General features: G+C 45.0%; 1 protein-coding gene and 1 pseudogene across 1 annotated transcript in view; one reads left to right on the top strand and one right to left on the bottom strand.

The window, feature by feature from the left end:
* Nucleotides 1–13,143, bottom strand: part of LOC146200259 (solute carrier family 52, riboflavin transporter, member 3-B-like) — a 95,380-nt gene extending 82,237 nt beyond the window's left edge. The window contains exon 1 of the mRNA XM_084595455.1: nucleotides 13,012–13,143. The gene's annotated coding sequence lies outside the window, so the exon portion shown is untranslated. The remainder of the gene's footprint in view (nucleotides 1–13,011) is intronic.
* LOC146200260 (uncharacterized) overlaps nucleotides 1–20,125 on the top strand; it is an 86,236-nt pseudogene that overhangs the window by 50,521 nt on the left and 15,590 nt on the right.

The raw sequence follows: 20,125 nt of genomic DNA on the forward strand, positions 1-20,125 counted from the left end.
TGACGCACGCCCAGTGTGGGGTAAATTGGTAGAAACAACTGAATATCTTACACTCGAATGAGATGGCATCGATCTGAATGCAGGCAGCGTCACTCTCGAGGAGGCTCTAGGGCTTAGAGATTATAATCACGCGAATGGATATGCAGGAAAACCGAAAAAAAAAACGATTTGAAGATTGGTGACTCAAAGGCAGACAGGCGAGATAAGGTTGGAAGTATAGGAATAAGAATGTTTTAAAAAATAATGAAGGTGTTATGAATAAATTTCTGTCTCTACCAAAGAAATATGCGCGAAAAAAAAAACGTCAATCGTGGTATTAAATTTCTCTCCCAGTTTCAAAAGGGCGATCCTATATTCCATCTATCCATCCAGCCATCCACTTTTCACTGCGAACAAAAGGCGAACAAAACACGTGAAACGAACAGGAAATAACAAACGATGTCGGAAAAGGCAAGTCCGCAAAAACAAAAAACACGTGCAGTGCTTCTTGACAACTTCTCAGGGTAAGCAATCTTATATTTTGTTAAGATTATAGACACGGCACAAACGCACTCCACCAGAGAAAAGCGCTATCTGCTCACCAATTCCGTAAGCTGAAGAAGGTGAAGAAGTTAGAACCAGCGTAGCCGCCATCTGTGTCTCAGTCACTGCTACTCGGAAATGGCCAACGAGAGACACTTCCACGGTGCATCGCCGTTCACGAGAGAATACACCAGGCAGACCTCAACAAATTTTGGCGCGACGGATGGGAACGACGGCCCAGCCGACGGGAATGGCTCGAGTCATTCATCGCCAGGAGAACCCCAGCGGATGGTGCAAGATCGCGTCACTACAGAAGAAATGTCTTCACCGATTGGTGTAGTTGCTTGGCCAAGGCTGCGAGACCGAAGGCAAGCTGATAATCCGGTGACCATCATCACTGTGCGCGTGTCGGCGACCTTCAGGCAACCTCCGCTTCTCAATGGACTCTTCGGGCCACTGTTCTTCGATTTGGTGGCGTCAACAGCCTTCGTGATGGCTCTTGTGACATTATACGTTGTGCGAGCATCACACGCGATATCGTCTTATCGTCGACGCCGGGAGAATCGTGGCGAGAGTTTGTCGGAGTCGGAAGACTTCGTCTTTTCCGGGCGCTTACCGCGACACTGACAAGACAAGGCGTGGTTTTCGCGCTCGCTGGAGAGAGCAAAGCTGGATACTCAGTGATTCTCTTTATTCGGTATCTTTGGAATATTGTGAAGCCTTTAAAATTAAAAACAAATCTAAACCACCCAACTTTTCTTTTTTCGCAATGTGGATGCACCAAACCAAAGTCGTGCTTTTTAGGCTTTACCAGTGTGTGTCAATTACACACTTCTTCCACTGTTGTGGAACAACGTTTACCCACTCTGGGTGATATAATACCAAGATCGCCATTAACTTCCATCCAGGGGCTATTACCATGTTTCATAAAAAACAAGAGCTTCTGCAAAGGCCGAGATGTGAAAGGAAAACGTTGCCGCCATTTGCGAAACAATAGGTTTACAGTTGAGATACGTTGCTTTCGCGAAATGAGAGCCTTTGAGCAATGTAAGAAATGTTTCATGAGTGAAGCGATGAGCTTGCAGGTTTCATGTTTGCAGTATTATAATTAAACACTGTGGACAGGAGCTTTAGCAGGGCGAATCGTAAAGTTGTGAGGACAGCATTAGAGTCCTGTAGGTTTCATCAGACATGTTTACGGGTCATAATGTACAAAAAACACGCGAAGCTCAACTATGAGGTGTCAAAAATGTCCAGTGCGCACATCACCTTAAAGTTTAAAAATAACATTCAAGGGGCGCAGCTATATCTGGTAGGGTTTAGTAATGCGAAACCACTGCGACTTCTGTCACACCGCTGGGTTAATTCGCCCGACATTACGGCAGCAAACCTCTGCCACGCACTCCGATATGGCTTACGTGTAGGCATATTCACCTAGGTAAAATAAAGTAGCGGCGCAAATGGAGCTTCTTGGAGACGATGATGCTCACCGCATAGAGCTGCAGAGTGCAGCAGTAGGAACTTGATGAAGAGGATGTTTAGTTCACAGCGCGAGAGTGTGTTGCAGCTTTAACGAGGCGTGACTAGCTACGGCGACGTTGAGAGGAACTGGAGAGACACACACTCTACACGACGGTAAAAGGTGTAAACTGGTGGCGCAAAAAGAAAGAACGCCGGTTCCCAGCCGTGGGCGTCCTCGCTCCCACCGGAGAAGCCTGGTAAGGAAAGCTGGAACCAGGCACCATGCTTTCGGTAGGTTTTCTTAAGTAATGGCATCGCTTGAGCAGTCTTTGCGAGTCGGAACAGTCAGAGTGAAATGGTTTGCCTCTTGGAAAAAAACACATGCAATTGTGTTGACTCGATACGGATCGGGACCTCGATGTTATAGCAGTGCAGGAGACTCAAGTAGATTACCATGACCGGAACGTAAGCATGGTGCGGCGTTTCGCGACCGGATAAAATGCATATGTTAGCCCTGCGGTTAGGACCTCGGTGGGATGCGTTCTGTTTGTTCTGAAATTTGTATGTTTGATTGTTAGACGGTCACAACCCCTGTTTCTGGTATACGCTGTGACTCCTCATTCTCGTCTTCTGAATGACATGTGATATGAGCCTACGTATCAATGCGAACCGAAAAAAGGCGCTAATTCTTGAAAAGTCAAAAGCTACAGTAACTGCGAACGTTTTATCATCATGCTTGGAATTTAACCGTATGTGCGTCAATCCGTCCGTCCATCAATCTGTAGGTCACTCAGTCCGTCTGTCCATCCCTCTACCCATACACCCATATATTCAACCACCTTTCCATCTGTCCGTCCATCCATCCTCCGTCCATACGTCCATCCGTCCGTCCATTCATCCATCCATCCGCCCGTGGATAAGTTCTGCGAATCGTCCTTGAAAGCTCCCTCTCGACCAAGCGAAGGCTTTTCGGCGCAAAGAGCGCAGTGAGCTTCTTTAATGTGACAATGTGATGTGCCACATGAACCGTAGCGTCACTTACGGAAACGCGCACGTAGTATTCTAAGCATCCACGGTTTCTAGCATTCAAGGCGCGAGACCTGTAGCGTAAACACCGGACATGCTCAATTCATAGCGACAAACCAGGATCGTCAGACGGTGTAAAAACAGAAAGGTGATTCAACAAGCGCTCCGCACATTGCACGCACGCACTCTTGTTCTCGGCGCTCCGACAGATGGCACCACACGACTGGTGCACTTTTGGAGTTAGAAACGGCGATGTAGATTGGGCACCAATTGACGTTAGCAAGAAAATGCTGGAATATTGGGGAAGCATAAAAAGAATGCATTGAGAGCCACTGGGAACAACTAGTTTAAAACAAGGCTCAGCTGAAATGAGAAAGTAAACAAAAATTACGGTGTATAATTTCTTGTATTCCTTTTCTTACCTTTTTTAATAATCTTTCCTTTTTTTCACATTTGTTCCCCTCCCATCGTGTAGGGTAGTCTACTGGGCACGGGCTAGTTAACCTCCCTGCGTTTATATTCTAGTTCTATTTGTGTGTGTGTGTGTGTGTGTGTGTGTGTGTGTGTGTGTGTGTGTGTGTGTGTGTGTGTGTGTGTGTGTGTGTGTGTGTGTGTGTGTGTGTGTGTGTGTGTGTGTGTGTGTGTGTGTGTGTGTGTGTGTGCGTGCGTGTGCGTGCGTGCGTGTGTGTGTGTGTGTGTGTGTGTGTGTGTGTGTGTGTGTGTGTGTGTGTGTGTGTGTGTGTGTGTGTGTGTGTGTGTGTGTGTGTGTGTGTGTGTGTGTGTGTGTGTGTGTGTGTGTGTGTGTGTGTGTGTGTGTGTGTGTGTGTGTGTGTGTGTGTGTGTGTGTGTGTGTGTGTGTGTGTGTGTGTGTGTGTGTGTGTGTGTGTGTGTGTGTGTGTGTGTGTGTGTGTGTGTGTGTGTGTGTGTGTGTGTGTGTGTGTGTGTTTACCAGTTGTACTCGTGACCTTCACTTCTTCAGCACGTCAGAAACATTGGGAATTCCAACAATTCGTTTCTTACCAGTCCGACAAAAGTCTATGCCTGTGTTCATCTGTCATTCGTAATTTATTATCCCGACTAACCCAAAAGCATTCACGGCATTTAGTCTAACCCGGCATGCAGGTTGTCTGAGTAGCGGTGCGGACCGCGATGAGCGATAACAATTCTTTCAACACCAGTGTTCCCGTCGTAATGTATGAATGTTGCATACTCTCGACGACTGCCAGTGTTCCGTGTTGACTAGCCACTCACACATTGGTCGGTGCTGCGTCCGGTGGGTACGGCCTGTGGTATACGTAAAGCACGAATGCCACAAGTACGAAGGCGAGTGACGCAAAGAAGCAGAATAAAACTGGTCCGAGGAGACCACCGCGTTGAGGGGGCTGATGGAATGACGCCAAGGATGTGCTGTTGCCGCCAGGCCATATCGCCTGTGGTATGACGAACAGAGTGAAAGCCACAACGGCAGTCACGAAGGGTACTGACGCCAGCAGACAGAACAGCACAGGTCCGAAGTGTCCTCCACATTGCCGGGGTTGCCTGAACGCTTCCACGACCCGCATCCGTATGCCGGCCACTAGGTTTTCAGCGTCACCGTTTTGTTCCTGCCCCGATGCAGAACTGGCGACGACGGGAGAAGGCCGTTCATCGACGCCTACGGGGCCTTGCACGTCCCGCTGTAGATTCTGCGCACCGGGTAGATGCGAGGGTAGCTTGTGTGTCTGGTGGTCAGCCTGTGTCGCCACATTACGATTATCCACAGAGGAGTTCTGCGGCTCCTCAGAAGGAGTCATTTCATTACAGAGATGTCCTTCGTCGGCCGTCGCTGATCTTCTTCTAAAAGCATTGAACTGACCGACGACAGAGGGCGAGAGTGGAGAACATACGTCGTGGCTTCCCGTCACTTCTTTTTCCTCATTCACTTGAATGATCACCTAACTGCTTTAGAGCTTGTGGCACTGAACACAAGGCTAAAACTTATGTAGTACCTATGGCGTACTTACGGTACACAAGGATCTGAAATAAATGTCTATGTAAAAAGTAAAAATAACATATAGTTTTGCACGAAGCCGGTGAGCACTTGAGTCGCGTAATCAGAATACCGTTCACAAGGCTAATACAGCGTTTCCATCGAAACAGGCATCACAAAGGGTTACGGCAATGACAGTAGAAGACGCATCTTTTGGTTGAAACAAGAATATTAAAGCAAGGCATTGTTATGCAACTTTGCAACTTTTTAGTTTTACTTTGTATATGGCCAAGAGAACGCATTGCTTTCTTTTGGGTACAGAAAATAAAATAAATGCGCTCTGGGAGAGCGAGGGTTTCGAAAGCTGTTTCAACGCGATAAACTTGAATGCGTCCTTCTGAAAAAAGGCCGGCGTTCTATGCGTCGGCATTGCCGGGGTTGTGAGCTAAAGTTTGCACCTGCCATGGCCATGTTGCTGATTTGCCAGAGGGTTGTGCGCCGTCATGGTACCATATCACGACCAGTCCCTGCTCGAAACATTAGTAAATAACGTTGTTTCGTTTTTCAAGGTGGTTCAATTTACACACACACACACACAAACATATATATATATATATATATATATATATATATCATCCGCCTGACTAATACCCACTGGAGGGTGAAGGCCTCTCCGATATTTCTCCAATTGACCCGCTCCTGTGCTAGCTGCATCCACTTGACCCCTTCGACCTTCTTAACCTCATCCACACACTTAACTTTCTGCCGCCCCCTGCTACGCATTCCTTCCCTTGGAATCCAGTTTGTTACCCTATGCGACCATCGGATATCCTCTCTTCGCACTACATATCCTGCCAGTGCCCATTTCTTCTTCTTGATTTCCACTAGAATGTCAGTAACTTGAGTTATTTCTCTGACCCACTCTGCACGCTTCCAATATCTTAATGTTACCCCTACCATTTTTCTTTCCAAAACCCTCTGCGTTGTCCTCAACTTAAGTAAAACCCTCTTGGGGTACTACCTATACATTCGCTTAAAGCACGCGGACAGTTTGACATAGATATATATCATAGAAAATAATGCTTACGCAGCACGGAATACGTATAATCTAACTGAACTCAAATAACTCATATCCTCTAGATCCTTACTGATGGGAAGTTAAGGTCTTCCTCACCGCTCTTTCTAATTTGGTGATGTGCCTCTACTGATTCCCGCTATAGAGATTCCTTACTTTTGCATTCAATTCTTGTTTCTTCAAGTCTTGCCTCATATATAATCTAACTTGCCGCTTCACTGTGATCACATAAAGCAGGCTTGAAAAACCAAGACCCTGGAACAGAGATATGGTACTCCCAGGCTAGAGTTCCTGCATTCGACAATACAAGTCAGCGTAGGCTAGACCCGCTGAACGCGAAAAAGCCGGGAAGTGCAACCGGCCCGGCCCCCTTGCAGAAGTTTCATGTTCATCTGGGCGGACCGTTGGCTTGGTACTCGCAGGCTAAAGTTCCTGCGCCCGACAATACAAGTCAGCGTAGGCTAGACCCGCTGAACGCGAAAAAGCCGGGAAGTGCATCCGGCCCGGCCCGCTTGCAGAAGTTTCATGTTCAACTGGGCGGACCGTTGGCTTGGTACTCGCAGGCTAGAGTTCCTGCGCCCGACAATACAAGTCTGCGTATGCTAGACCCGCTGAACGCGAAAAAGCCGGGAAGTGCATCCGGCCCGGCCCCCTTGCAGAAGTTTCATGTTCAACTGGACGGACCGTTGGCTTGGTACTCGCAGGCTAAAGTTCCTGCGCCCGACAATACAATTCAGCATAGGCTAGACCCGCTGAACGCGAAAAAGCCGGGAAGTGCATACGGCCCGGCCCGCTTGCAGAAGTTTCATGTTCAACTGGGCGGACCGTTGGCTTGGTACTCGCAAGCTAGAGTTCCTGCGCCCGACAATACAATTCAGCATAGGCTAGACCCGCTGAACGCGAAAAAGCCGGGAAGTGCATCCGGCCCGGCCCCCTTGCAGAAGTTTCATGTTCAACTGGACGGACCGTTGGCTTGATACTCGCAGGCTGAAGTTCCTGCGCCCGACAATACAATTCAGCATAGGCTAGACCCGCTGAACGCGAAAAAGCCGGGAAGTGCATACGGCCCGGCCCGCTTGCAGAAGTTTCATGTTCAACTGGGCGGACCGTTGGCTTGGTACTCGTAGGCTAGAGTTCCTGCGTCCGACAATACAAGCCAGCGTAGGCTAGACTCGCTGAACGCGAAAAAGCCGGGAAGTGCATCCGGCCCGGTCCCCTTGCAGAAGTTTCATGTTCATCTGGGCGGACCGTTGGCTTGGTACTCGCAGGCTAAAGTTCCTGCGCCCGACAATACAAGTCAGTGTAGGCTAGACCCGCTGAACGCGAAAAAGCCGGGAAGTGCATCCGGCCCGGCCCGCTTGCAGAAGTTTCATGTTCAACTGGGCGGACCGTTGGCTGTGTGTGTGTGTTTTTTTTTGCACGTCTTGCTGCTCTGTCCAGTCACGTCTTATAAGCATTCATTTAACAATGTCCGTCCCTCACAGAGATATTGGCACAAACGTACCAGTGGGGCACACAAATCACCGAGGTCAATTTAATTTGCAGTCGCGGCCCCGTTATATGGAGCACACCTCGTCGATTACACATTTTTCCTGTCTTAGCTAATAATATGTAGGATATAGTTGAAGCACACTGCTGACAAACGAGACTCGCTTGCTCGCATGTGAGCCTGGGAACGTGCATACCTTCATTGTAACTTGCAAAACGACTGTGTTACGTTTAAACGCCGGATTTGCTCCGTATTATTTTCACAGTATCACTGCACTTCGGCGTTAAATGCGCGCGCTTTTGGAAACACCCGGCATGCACAAGAGCAGGCCACGCATAGAATCCAGGAAATTGTTGAGATATCATTTGTTCAGCAAGCATTCTAAGCATTAAAGGTGGTGTCGCCCGCAAATATCTCCAGCAGACGCATTCAGCGGCGTCTGTGTACATAGCCGAATTCACAAAGCCAGATGAGGAGAACATTGATCTCGAATAGTAAAAACCATCATCGAAGCTCGCGCAAATAGCGATGAAGGTGATATGTACCAACAAAAAGCGTGAGAACGCAAGAATTGCTGATAGCCGTGAAAGACGCGCTATACGGGCCCCTATTTTTCAGACAGCATAAACACTGGTTTCGTTCAAAAAGCCCAGCAACCTACAGCGAGAGCTATGCGAAGAACTATGGACTACACGGCGTGTGAAAGAAACCCTTCCGCAGGCGAATGCCACCAATCGAATTGAACATTTTTATTCGCAGGTTTCCTTAGAGGAACAATAAAAAGCAGGAAAGCTGGCTTAGCGTTACAGTATTACTGCCACCTTAAGTACGTGGTAGACTCCAAAAGGCTGATTTTCTCGCAACATACTGAACCGGCATTTACAAAAGAACGCTGAAGTTAAAAAAAAAGTTAAGTGGACTTGCATACAGGAGCATCCTTTGACTTTACTCTATGCGACGCTTCCAGTGCAGTATAAGCCAGGCAGGACCGTTGCTGCAGATGGTATTGTTTGTGGGGTTAACGTCCCAAAGCGACTCAGGCTACGAGAGACGGCGTAGTGGAGGACTCCGGAAATTTCGACCACCTGTGTGTGTGTGTGTGTGTGTGTGTGTGTGTGTGTGTGTGTGTGTGTGTGTGTGTGTGTGTGTGTGTGTGTGTGTGTGTGTGTGTGTGTGTGTGTGTGTGTGTGTGTGTGTGTGTGTGTGTGTGTGTGTGTGTGTGTGTGTGTGTGTGTGTGTGTGTGTGTGTGTGTGTGTGTGTGTGTGTGTGTGTGTGTGTGTGTGTGTGTGTGTGTGTGTGTGTGTGTGTGTGTGTGTGTGTGTGTGTGTGTGTGTGTGTGTGTGTGTGTGTGTGTGTGTGTGTGTGTGTGTGTGTGTGTGTGTGTGTGTGTGTGTGTGTGTGTGTGTGTGTGTGTGTGTGTGTGTGTGTGTGTGTGTGTGTGTGTGTGTGTGTGTGTGTGTGTGTGTGTGTGTGTGTGTGTGTGTGTGTGTGTGTGTGTGTGTGTGTGTGTGTGTGTGTGTGTGTGTGTGTGTGTGTGTGTGTGTGTGTGTGTGTGTGTGTGTGTGTGTGTGTGTGTGTGTGTGTGTGTGTGTGTGTGTGTGTGTGTGTGTGTGTGTGTGTGTGTGTGTGTGTGTGTGTGTGTGTGAGTGAGTGAGTGAGTGAGTGAGTGCGTGCGTGCGTGCGTGTGTGTGCGATCGTGCGTGCGTGTGTGCGTGTGTGTGTGTGCGTGTGTGTGCGTGTGTATGTGCGTGTGTATGTGTGTGTGTGTGTGTGTGTGTGCGTGCGTGCGTGTGTGTGTGTGTGTGTGTGTGTGTGTGTGTGTGTGTGTGTGTGTGTGTGTGTGTGTGTGTGTGTGTGTGTGTGTGTGTGTGTGTGTGTGTGTGTGTGTGTGTGTGTGTGTGTGTGTGTGTGTGTGTGTGTGTGTGTGTGTGTGTGTGTGTGTGTGTGTGTGTGTGTGTGTGTGTGTGTGTGTGTTTCAGGCACGGACGGCGTGTAGCAATTGCGTGGCTCGATGGCCTGCAAATAACGACATAGAAAAGCATTGTGACTATGTAAGCATTTTATAACTTAAAGTAAAACAGGTACACAGAGTACACGGAGGGAGTCAGGACGGCCCCTGAATCTTGAAGTGTCATAAAATTATCAACGCTCAAATTTATATTAGACAACGATATCCCAAATAGCCCTGCAAAATATAGTGCCTGTATGATGTTGCACTAGGCGCGCGGAGCAACATCCCAACAGATTAAATACAAAAAGAAGCGACGCCTTCACCGTTGTTTACAGCAGCCGAAACTACACTGCATGGCAGAATTTTCCCAAAACCTATGTTTGCAGGTGCACAACGCGTTCATTAACCAGATTTAGCAAAACTAAATCATCTCACTACCACGAAACCGTTAAACTGTTGAATCATGGTGGGTTTCATGCGTTTCTCACTCTAATGCATGGACTGAATGCGGAGCCTTCCCTCTTGTGTCAGTCATTAGTTCCACGTAAATATCGTGCGAACACATCATACATTAAAGAAGAAAAACGAGTAGCATGCCTTATGCAACTGTGAAGTTCGTCGCGGCACATGTATCGAATCGGCGAGTTTACGCAGTACAAATGCGTAATATCAGCGGATTCTTTCGCGCCTGACGACGGACGTTTTCCTGATTACTGGTCTGACCCAGCAGCCGTAAACTCGAAATTAAAACAAGAAATTTTGTGACAAACGCCAGTGACATTATGACTTTGCTTAACTGTGCAGAGCATTGAAGTAAATGAGGGCTAATCCTTTTTTTTTTAGTATCGCAAGAGCATATTGGTCACGCAACTGAAAAATAAACAAACGGACTTTTGAGCGCGTACGCACCTTAAGGGTAAGGACGCCAATATCATCATCAAACCTCTTTCCCCTACAAAACAAATTTTCTTTTGGTCTATTTTGTGCTTGAACAACCATCGTAGCGTTACCGATTCGTTCACAAGCGAGATAAGTATAAATATGAAAGCCCCTCTTAAGCACAATGCGAAGCCCAGCGACTCAGTCATCCAATGGATTTTCTTTGGGGGGCTAGCGCAGCATTAACCTATCAATGAACACAGAGGTTAATAGTCGTTAACGCTTGGCAGCTCTTTTTCTAGACATCGCTCGTAATAATGAGAAGAAGGTGACAGAGTGAAGATTCATTGTTATTTAGAGCCCGTCGTGGTCTAAGTTTGCAGTATTCGTAAGCTATCGCGTATGGTATGTGGTCCCAAGAAACTAGAAAAGCATTGTTGAGGACTGTCACTTCTGCATACCTGGAGCGCAAGCTTCCAAGGGATAGTACCGATAAGAAAAAAATATTTATACAGTTAAGTGTTCTGTTTTTAACTTTATCGCTCCGCTTATAACAGATATTCACAACCTTCTTTTAAGCTGTGACGTTTTTCTGCAAAAGCTGCAAAACACCAAGGTAATTGTCTTGTGCAGAATAAAGGAATAAAAATGGGCTAGCGAACCAAATTCCAATATCAATATTGCAATTACTTACAATGAAATTGGACAACATTATTTGATTCAAGGTAACATATTTGTTAGCCACTCACTAACTGAAGTTTAACAACAGGGCTTAATCCCTGGGTTATTTACAGAAACCGAATTAATCAGCCAGAAAGTATTAGTTTTGCAGCATAGAAGCCAGAAAAAACACTAGGGGTTCTTGCTGATTTTTCGAAAGCTCTCGACAAGCTAACCCATATTGCGCGCTGTCAAAAGCTCTCCTTCTACCGAGGTTTATTCCGATAGCAATACTACGCCAGGTTTTGGCCCGTCGCGTGGTCCCGGGAAGGGTAACGTTTGGCCTTGAACAGCTGCGAAGTAGACGAAGACGAAGAATTGAGGAAGAAGGAGCAGCATTGAATCTTTCTTATTTTACGTGGGCTGGTAGCTTACGCTCTCGCGTTGTACTCTTAAAAAATGAGCTTAATTGTTCCCAATAATGTAGCACCTTACACTGATAGGGTGTGATAGGAGAATAATTTATCAGGCGAAAGAAGCTTCCGCCATTGCTATTATCGCAATTCAACTGCTGTTAACCACAGCTAAACCACAACTAATTTTTTGCCTGTCATCAGATGTAATAAACCGCGATTTCAGGGATCGATATCCGTTTATATACATCCTCAAAAACTGTCGCGTTTAGAGAATATTGTGTGAATGATTTCTTGAAAACACGCGATAATGTTTCTTTGTTTTTTTGCCACTGCATGTTTCACTGTTGATATCGTATGTTCATTGCTGTTGTTTTTTTCTGATGCGGGGCTTGTCAAGCCTCAACTTGTAGCTTTTTGGCTGTCGGGCTTACCACAAGTGTTTCGGTATTTTTCGCATAACTGCCATGCGACAGCACATGTTACCCTAAACTGTAGCAAACCCAAACCCAGCTGCTTGCATCCCTGACTATTAATTCACTGTGGGTTTTTCAGAAAATTCTCAAACCACTGAACAATTATTTAACACCCCGTTCCGTTCCACTGCTTCTAACAATTATCCTCTAGGTATTTTGTTGTTCACCTGTAGATGGTGTCGCACAACAAATCAATCGTGTTGGGGGATAGCGAGCTGAACAAACTGCTCATAATCCGTGTACCGTGACTAACCTAAACGGACTACTAACTGGCACAAGCCGCGGCTCACTTACGACTAGTATCCTACTTAACATCCTCTAAAGCACGCAAAGTGTATATACCAAGAGATAATTGGCACTAAGTAGCATATCATAAGAGCAGGCCATAGCCTCTCCAAAACGAAATTAAAAAAAAAACAGCCAACACCTTTCTCTAAGAAAGCCGTACACCGAGAATGATTCCATATTTCCTCTAAGTTAATGGGTGGTTCACTTGCAGAAAGACAGCCCCATAATTGTACTATAAAAGCTGTTCAGACCAAACCTGCCATCCAGAAGAACTGCTGCAGATAAATAATATTTTTAGTCGTATTCTGTGCCAGCATTGCTTCTCCGATGCAATTAGCAAACACTAATTATGAAGAAAATAACCGAGTATCACTCACTTAACTTCCTGTCGTTACTGATTCGTTTTCACATTACGAAACTCTAAAAGCAAATTGTATTTTTTTAGCTCCAACTTGAATAGCAGCAGGAAGTATGAAAGCTAATAGACAGTCTCATTAAAGAAATTAAAACGAAGTGGAAGTGGAACGCTGCCAGAGTAACGCCGAACCCAGGAGCAAGCAAGTGAATGCCGCCAGCGACACCTGAGAGGCTCCAGACGACAGACTCAGGGATCCTTGAGCTGACGCCACGGGGGCGATGTCAGCGGCAGCGGCGCGTCACGCGTCGACTCGTCGGAGGCACTTCACATCGCACCTGCGCGCGCATGCGATCAGACTGGCGCTACTGCGTATTGTCGGCGGGAGCGCAGCGCCGAGCTATGCAGAACATCTAAAGAGGCCATTATCCCCGAAACCAACTTACATGCAGCAGGTGTTCGTCGTTTGCACGGACAAGTAGCTGATATCGCGCCTGGATTTGAACGAGACATCAGTTGGGAAGCAAGGCGGAGCCGGTGGAGCCAGCGGAGCGAGCAGCTGTAGCTGTAGCAGCTGTAGCCTGTTACAAATCTCGCTACTGCCGTTAGCGCCACCGCTGTCGTTACTGAGAAGTGGGGTAGATGGCGCTACATATGACACAGCTAGCTGTGTTGGAACTTGCGCAAGCTCTACATCGGCGCCGCAAAATGGGGATTTGTAGTATAGGGGCGTCAGACAGAACACATATGCTGAATTTCCGGCGAGAAGCGTGTGAAGGAAGGGGCATAAAACAGGACACATATGTTGAATTTTCGGCCAGAAGCGTATGAAGGGAGCAAAAGTGAAGTTGCTTGTGTCGTTCCTTTCGCGCCACCGTTAAAACTAAAACGCTTCGCACGTTGAATAAAATCCCATACATGTTTATCAGCAGCGCATAACTGCAATTCCCCGACAAGTTTTAGTTAAAAAGACGGGAGGCCGAACGTCATCTGGGCCTTTAAATGCATACCTGCCTGCCTCGGAAGCCAACCTTCTCCTCTGGAACGAAAATGTGCACAAAGAAAACAATATTTAACTTTACCCGCCGCCTTTCGTAGTGCTGGTTTGCGTCGCTTTGGCATTGAGATAATTACCGCTGTTGGGTAGAGCTATTGAAAAAAAAAAAAAAACCTATCCCCGAACTAACTCAAATTGCTAGACAACTGCAGGAGATTGCAGCTTACATAAAGATATTAAAGAAAAACGCTTGACAGAAAAAAAAAAAGAGAACTCCACATTCTTGCAGTCCTTCAGAGTAATGTTGAGGCTTTCAGAAATCGCTGGCATGAATAAAGCCTTATAAGCACTTGAACGGAATATAAAAAATCGCAGCAGGCGGCTCAAATTAATTATTAACAGCCGCGAATAAAATGAGGAAGAAACCAGGGAGTCCCCAGAAGACTGTTAACAATGACATATTAACTACACTTTACAGCTCGAAAAAGTCGCCATAGGAAGAATACTTAGCTTAGGGAAGCCGGGACAGGTGAAGTTAGGCCATTAATATTATAACTACCGGACCACAGGCAAACAAAATGTGAGAGTCTAAGCATGACTTGAACCTAGTGGTAGAGCAAACGCTGTGAGTGTTGTAGTGATAGCCTCTTTAACACCTGCTTTTCAAAGCTTATGAAAGTGCCTGCGTGGCCTAAGGGTAACGCTGATCCTGAAGGTCCTGCCAGGCTTATTCTGGTATCACCTCCCATTTGAAAGGAGAGGCCCGAGTTGGGAGCTCCTGCCGAACGTAACGTCAGGCAACCCTATACATCATGTCAGTAAGCGACCGTGCCAGCTGCCAGATACCACCTGCCATCTCTTTGAGGCACCTTTTTCAGGCACCGACGAAATGTTTAAGGGTAGCGTAGTGTAGCTTTCGCCACAAACTTCCAGTAGATAGTTTCGGCACACCTGCTCGGATTGTGTCAAGTCAGAATCCAGAAAAAAGGATCTTTTACAAATTTTCAGTTTTTAGCATACGAGGTTATTGTTGTTGTTGTTGTTGTTGTTGGCCTCCTGAAAAGTGAGACGTACCCACCATGGGGGATTGGCCAAGGTGTGGTGTAGTAGTAGTAGTGGTTCTTTATTATAATAGAATAAAATAAAAATAATAAAGGAAGGAAAAGATTTTTGCTGCCCCGGTATCTGCTATCAATAAGCTGAAGCACCTGAACTGGGGCGGCGGAAATAAAGGGATACTAAGGAGACAGGTAGGAGAAATCAAAGAGGTGAGCGACAGGGCGAAAGCACAGTGTGGTGTTGTCCATAAACTCAATTACAAGCGCAAGCTTGTCGCAAAGCGAGATTGTAAATAATTATAAGAATGTAGCTATTATAATTGTGAGCATAAAAAAAAAAACAATTATAATAATTTTCATTAAAAAAACTTGAAACAATTTCGAAAAGGGTTAACAGGTTAACCTACCAGTTACTGTAACATAGGCATGTATATGATACCACAAATTGGGTCCAACGCAACTCCCTTGGCACTCGCACCGAACGACAGTAAAACGTTTAGGGACGAGGGGAGACCTAACCTAGAGAGGGGGATCTCCAGGTATGCCCTTCTCTAGAGTGTGAACCGCCGGCACGAGACGATAAAATGTTCTATTGATTCCACTTCTCCGCATTATGCACAAAGGTTTGTTGGTGTCGACCCACTTCTACATAGATACAAATTCAAGCCCGGAATTCTTCACCGCAAGAGCATCATTGATACCTCGCACTCTCTGGTTTTACATAAACGTACATTCCAATTATGTGACAAATGCTGACAACCTGTTGTATTCAGTAAGGAATCCCGGTGCCTGGCTGATATATGCTGAAACCGTTTTAACCTGGAAATCGCCATTACACTAAAATTAAGCACTGGTATACTACAGATGCATTAAGGACTGATTTCACTAAGTAATCAGCCACCTCATATGAATGAACAGCTGCATTGCCAGACACCCAGACAGAGTGGACTTCTTTTAAAGCGCGGAACAACAACAACAACAAAAAAAAAAAAAAGAAAACGAAGGAATCGGCTCAAAAAATATTTTTTTGACGTTTCAAGTGAAATTAACACCGATCCACAATCAGCAAGAATGATTACTTGTGATTCATGGCATGGAATTTTGTGCAAAGCCAATCCAATATCACTAAAACTTCCGCAAAGAATATAGGAATATAATCTGGGATACGGACAGGTTAACTTCATGTCAAATCCTGTGAAAATATGCCAACGGCAGCTTTTTCTTGGCTGACTGAAGCACACGAGGTTTCGAAGCGTCTTCTTCGTCGTCGTCGGCGTCGTCTTCATCTTCTTCTTCTTCTTTGTCTTTCAAGGTGCCACGGTAACACGGTGCCACGTCGACGGCTTGAAAACCTAACCCAGTGTAGCTTTCGCTGGAAAAGTTGCAATCTTGGGAAGAAGATTCTGAAATTGACCGACTGCAATAGACTGATTCTGTCGAGCGATCTGCGCATGTGCCTGTTTTCCAGAAGTTGCACGGCCGCCATGTTAGCTGTAGCCGGCACTTCAGCGCTCGCACATGTAAGTAGCTACTGCAATCTCCGCTCCACACGAACTCACCTCACATTTCTCATTCCTCACCACCAAGAAAAGTTCATGTGATTATTTTACAAAATTATATTAGCTGTTAAATGCAAGGAAAACGTTCTAAGGGTCCTTCTGTTCTTTTAAGCGATTGATTACACAGATCGTTCGATCGAAAAGCCATTGGCGTGGTCGGTACCTTAGGTAGGAAATAATCAATCGCTGCGTAAATGTCGTATCATTGTAATTTGTGTTCTTATGTGAGTGAATTATAATTTACTGATGAACTGAAGGAATAAAGCTGAAAATTATAAAAATGTAGTAAGGAGTCAAAATGCTACGAATGAAAATAAAATGCTTCATGATGCTAATTACGAAGATTTAGAGTGCTTATTGATCAATTCATAAATTGAAATAATTGAATATATAAAAATTGTAAGAAGTGGGTTCAAAGGACTTCAAAATTTAGAATGAATGTCAATGATTGATGATGCTAATTAAGAAAAAGTAAGGTGTGTAATTGATCAAATATTAGCAGAAATAATTTAAGAAATAAAATGAGCCAGAGGGGCCCAAATGTGTCAAAACGCTCAAAATTAAAAGGCAAAGCTTGACTATGTAATTGAGAAAAATTAGGTCTTGTATTTGATCAAGTGAAATAACTGAAAAACAAAAAAAAAACTGAAATAAAGAGTTCGAAGGCGTCAAAACGCACGGAATGAAAAGTCAGCGCTTGATGATGCTAATTAAGAACATTTAGAATCGACAATAATCAATTATTCGAAATAATTGAGTAAAATGAATGATTCGTTGAAAGGTGTCAAATTGCTCAGAATAGAACGGCAATGTTTGATGATGCTAAGTATGAATTACAAAAAGATAAGAATAAAACAAGAAAATTAAAATAAAAACTAAAAAGTGAAAAACAAAAACATTTTCCATCTGGTGAAATGCCATCTCGTCATATCCTTAACAGCGGCGGTTAAGTATCCCCCTAATATTTATTTGTTGTTACCCACTATAACACGCAGCGAGTATCGCGTCATTTGACTCTTGCCATGTATGAATTCACTTCGATGCACAACGATTGTTTTGAGCAGCTATTTCAGCACGCGTGCTTTCTGATGCGTGTGAAGTTACGCAAGCTTTATGTGACAACAGACATCGTAGGGATGCAACGGAGGTTGGCGATGGAGGTTTTCAATTCAGGCACCGAGGCATTCATGTTTTATTAGTACTATATAGTAAGTCTAATTAGTACTTACCTGGATTTTGCACATAGCAAACCTTTGATAACAGACCTTAGTAACTGTGATATCTACTGATATCTAACAACACTAGCTGAAGTCTTTTATTTGTGTATGCGGATAATTACGAAAAGTTTGAGGTTTCAGCGATACCGCTGGCTCCGAAGATGATTCGGGAAAATATACCGGACCTTGGGCCAGAGAGCCCCGGCTAAGCTGTTGCAGAAAGTCGCGCGAAGCACGTTTAGGCGACAACACATAATAACACCTAGCCTTCGCTAACGCGAGGGAATGATTATAATGATAATTATAATAATAATTGGTTAACAGGAAGGGAAAGGCGCAGTATCTGTCATACTTGCTTTTATGGACACCTGAACCGCGTCGTAAGGGAAGAGAGGAAGCCCAGTCGAAAAAAACTGCAGAACTGTGTCAAAAATACGACAAAATATCCTGTAGTTCTGTCGTAACCATCAGATTTTTCTGTAGTTCTGTAGTTTTTCTGTAATACATTTCTGTTGTCTGTAGTTCTGTCGCACTTTGCTGTTGTAACTACAGAATTGTTTGATGTTACTACAGAATGTTCTGTTGTCACAACAGGTTTCCCGTCAAAAACCGCACAGAAACTCTGTCGTAACATCAGAAAATTTTCTATAGTTTTTTTCCGACTGGGAGGTGGGAGTTAAAGGGGAAAGAGAGGAAGAGTAGCCATAGTGGAGGCCTAAGGAGGAATTTCGACCACCTGGGGATCTTTAACGTGCGCTCACATCGCACAGCACACGGACACCTCTTCGTTCCGCCTCCACCAAAACGCAGCCGCCGAGGTCGGGTTCGAGCCTGGGTACTCCGGCACAGTAGTCGGGCGTCTTACCACTGCCCCACCCCGGCGAGGCTATCGCGATGGAAAGAAATGCCAATGATGGAGCACGTAGATGTCGCGCTGCCCACATTTCGTTTTGCCGCTCCTGTATGTATCACTACAACGCGGGTACTCACATGCACAAGTGCATGTTTGCTGAATGCCTGGTGAATTAAACAACTTAAGCCGCGCATCTACCGGGGGGGGGGGGGGGGGGCAGGCTTAGTCAGGAAAGGGAGGAACTTAGTGACACAGCGTCCACACATTAAACATTCAACTTGAAATTAATAACACGCAGGTATAAGAAAATCATTTATGTAGCAAAAAGCTCGGGCTGTACAACTGCTAAAAGCCTAGTCTAGTCCGGAAATATAGCACACGGAAGAAAATCTGCTCCAAAATAATAAACTTTGCAATGCTCAATTGCTGCTTTTATTATCCGATACAAGAAGCTGCGGCAGTACACGTTTAATTTAGACAAGGCGCCGCATTGTAAAAAAATACCAGCCTTCTGTCTTGCCCTGCTAATACATTTAAGCGATGTCTGTCGTAGCTTTTTGTTTTTTAGGGAAAAATTAGTTAAGGCTAACCCTGCCGTTAAGGCTATCACGCGGTAGCGTTTTACAGTTGGGATGTTGTTTTTTTTGTACTTCTTATTTCTACTTTTTACATTTATTTTTTATACAACGATACTTAACTTCCGCAAGCATTATTTGATCTATACCAAATTATTAATTCATCAATTACAAGTCTAAACTTTCTTAATAAGCATCATCAAACACTGCCTTCTCATGGCAGTAATTTGACACCTTTGAACCCCATTTTTCAGTTTTTCCCCTTTTTGAGTTACTTAAATTGACTAATTTATAAGATTCTTGAGTAGCATCATCAAGCATTGGCTTTCTGTTCTGAGTATTTTGGCACCTTTGAACCAAGCGTTTTCAATTTATATATTTGTTGAGTTCATCAATTCGATACAATTATTTCATTACCTTTTCAACGCCGATCACACACCAATCATTTATTAATCACTATAGAACCAGAAATGTACATTGATACAGTTTTTTACGCGGCCCTGATTATTTCCGATACGCTGTGCCAACTCCTACCACTGCTATGGCGAGGACGTCAACGGCTTTTCGACTGAACGAGCTTAAAAGATATCCGTTAATACATAGAACCAGAATCATTGGTCATTTGTGCTGCTTAGCATCTAGGAATGTAAAAGTTGAATTTCCTTATGCACTCGGGCATGCACGCGAGCTAAAAATTTTTCTTAAAAGGGTACGATACATACGACAGAAGGATTTTCACAGCACCAAACCAAACCGTGACAGCAAATTAGAAGTGTCAGTGTCCTGTTACATATTATACATTAAGAAACCCGTATATATTTTGGACGAAGAGAAGGAAGACAAAGTATACGTTTACACAAAACGAGCAGAAACTACAGCAAACCGACGCAGGATGAAACGACACACAAACGAAAGTAGCCCGTCGAATAACCCGCCGAGCCAAGCAATCAAAAGACTAACCCTGATAAACGTAAACGGCCGCAGTGTTCCAAATAAACACGACCCATTGAAAGTCTACACTAGTTGACTACGATACATATATAGTAGCCATTACGGGAACACGGCTATCACCTGCTATAATGGGCCACGAGATTACCCCATCGAACTAAACAATCATTCGAAAAGACCGGCATATACACGGCGTGAGGTAGCATTGTTAATAAAAAAAATTATTTCCTTTTTCCTGCTTCCCGATTTGGGCAACGCCGAAGCCATTTCTAGTAAACTGTTATGCGACGGGATGATTGTTACCGGCTACGTTTATCGAAGCCCATTCTCTGACAGCGCAAGAAATTCAGTGA

Source organism: Amblyomma maculatum, chromosome 2 (assembly GCF_055883805.1).
Source record: "Amblyomma maculatum isolate TAMU_Amacu chromosome 2, ASM5588380v1, whole genome shotgun sequence".
Classification (NCBI taxonomy): Eukaryota; Metazoa; Arthropoda; class Arachnida; order Ixodida; family Ixodidae; genus Amblyomma; species Amblyomma maculatum.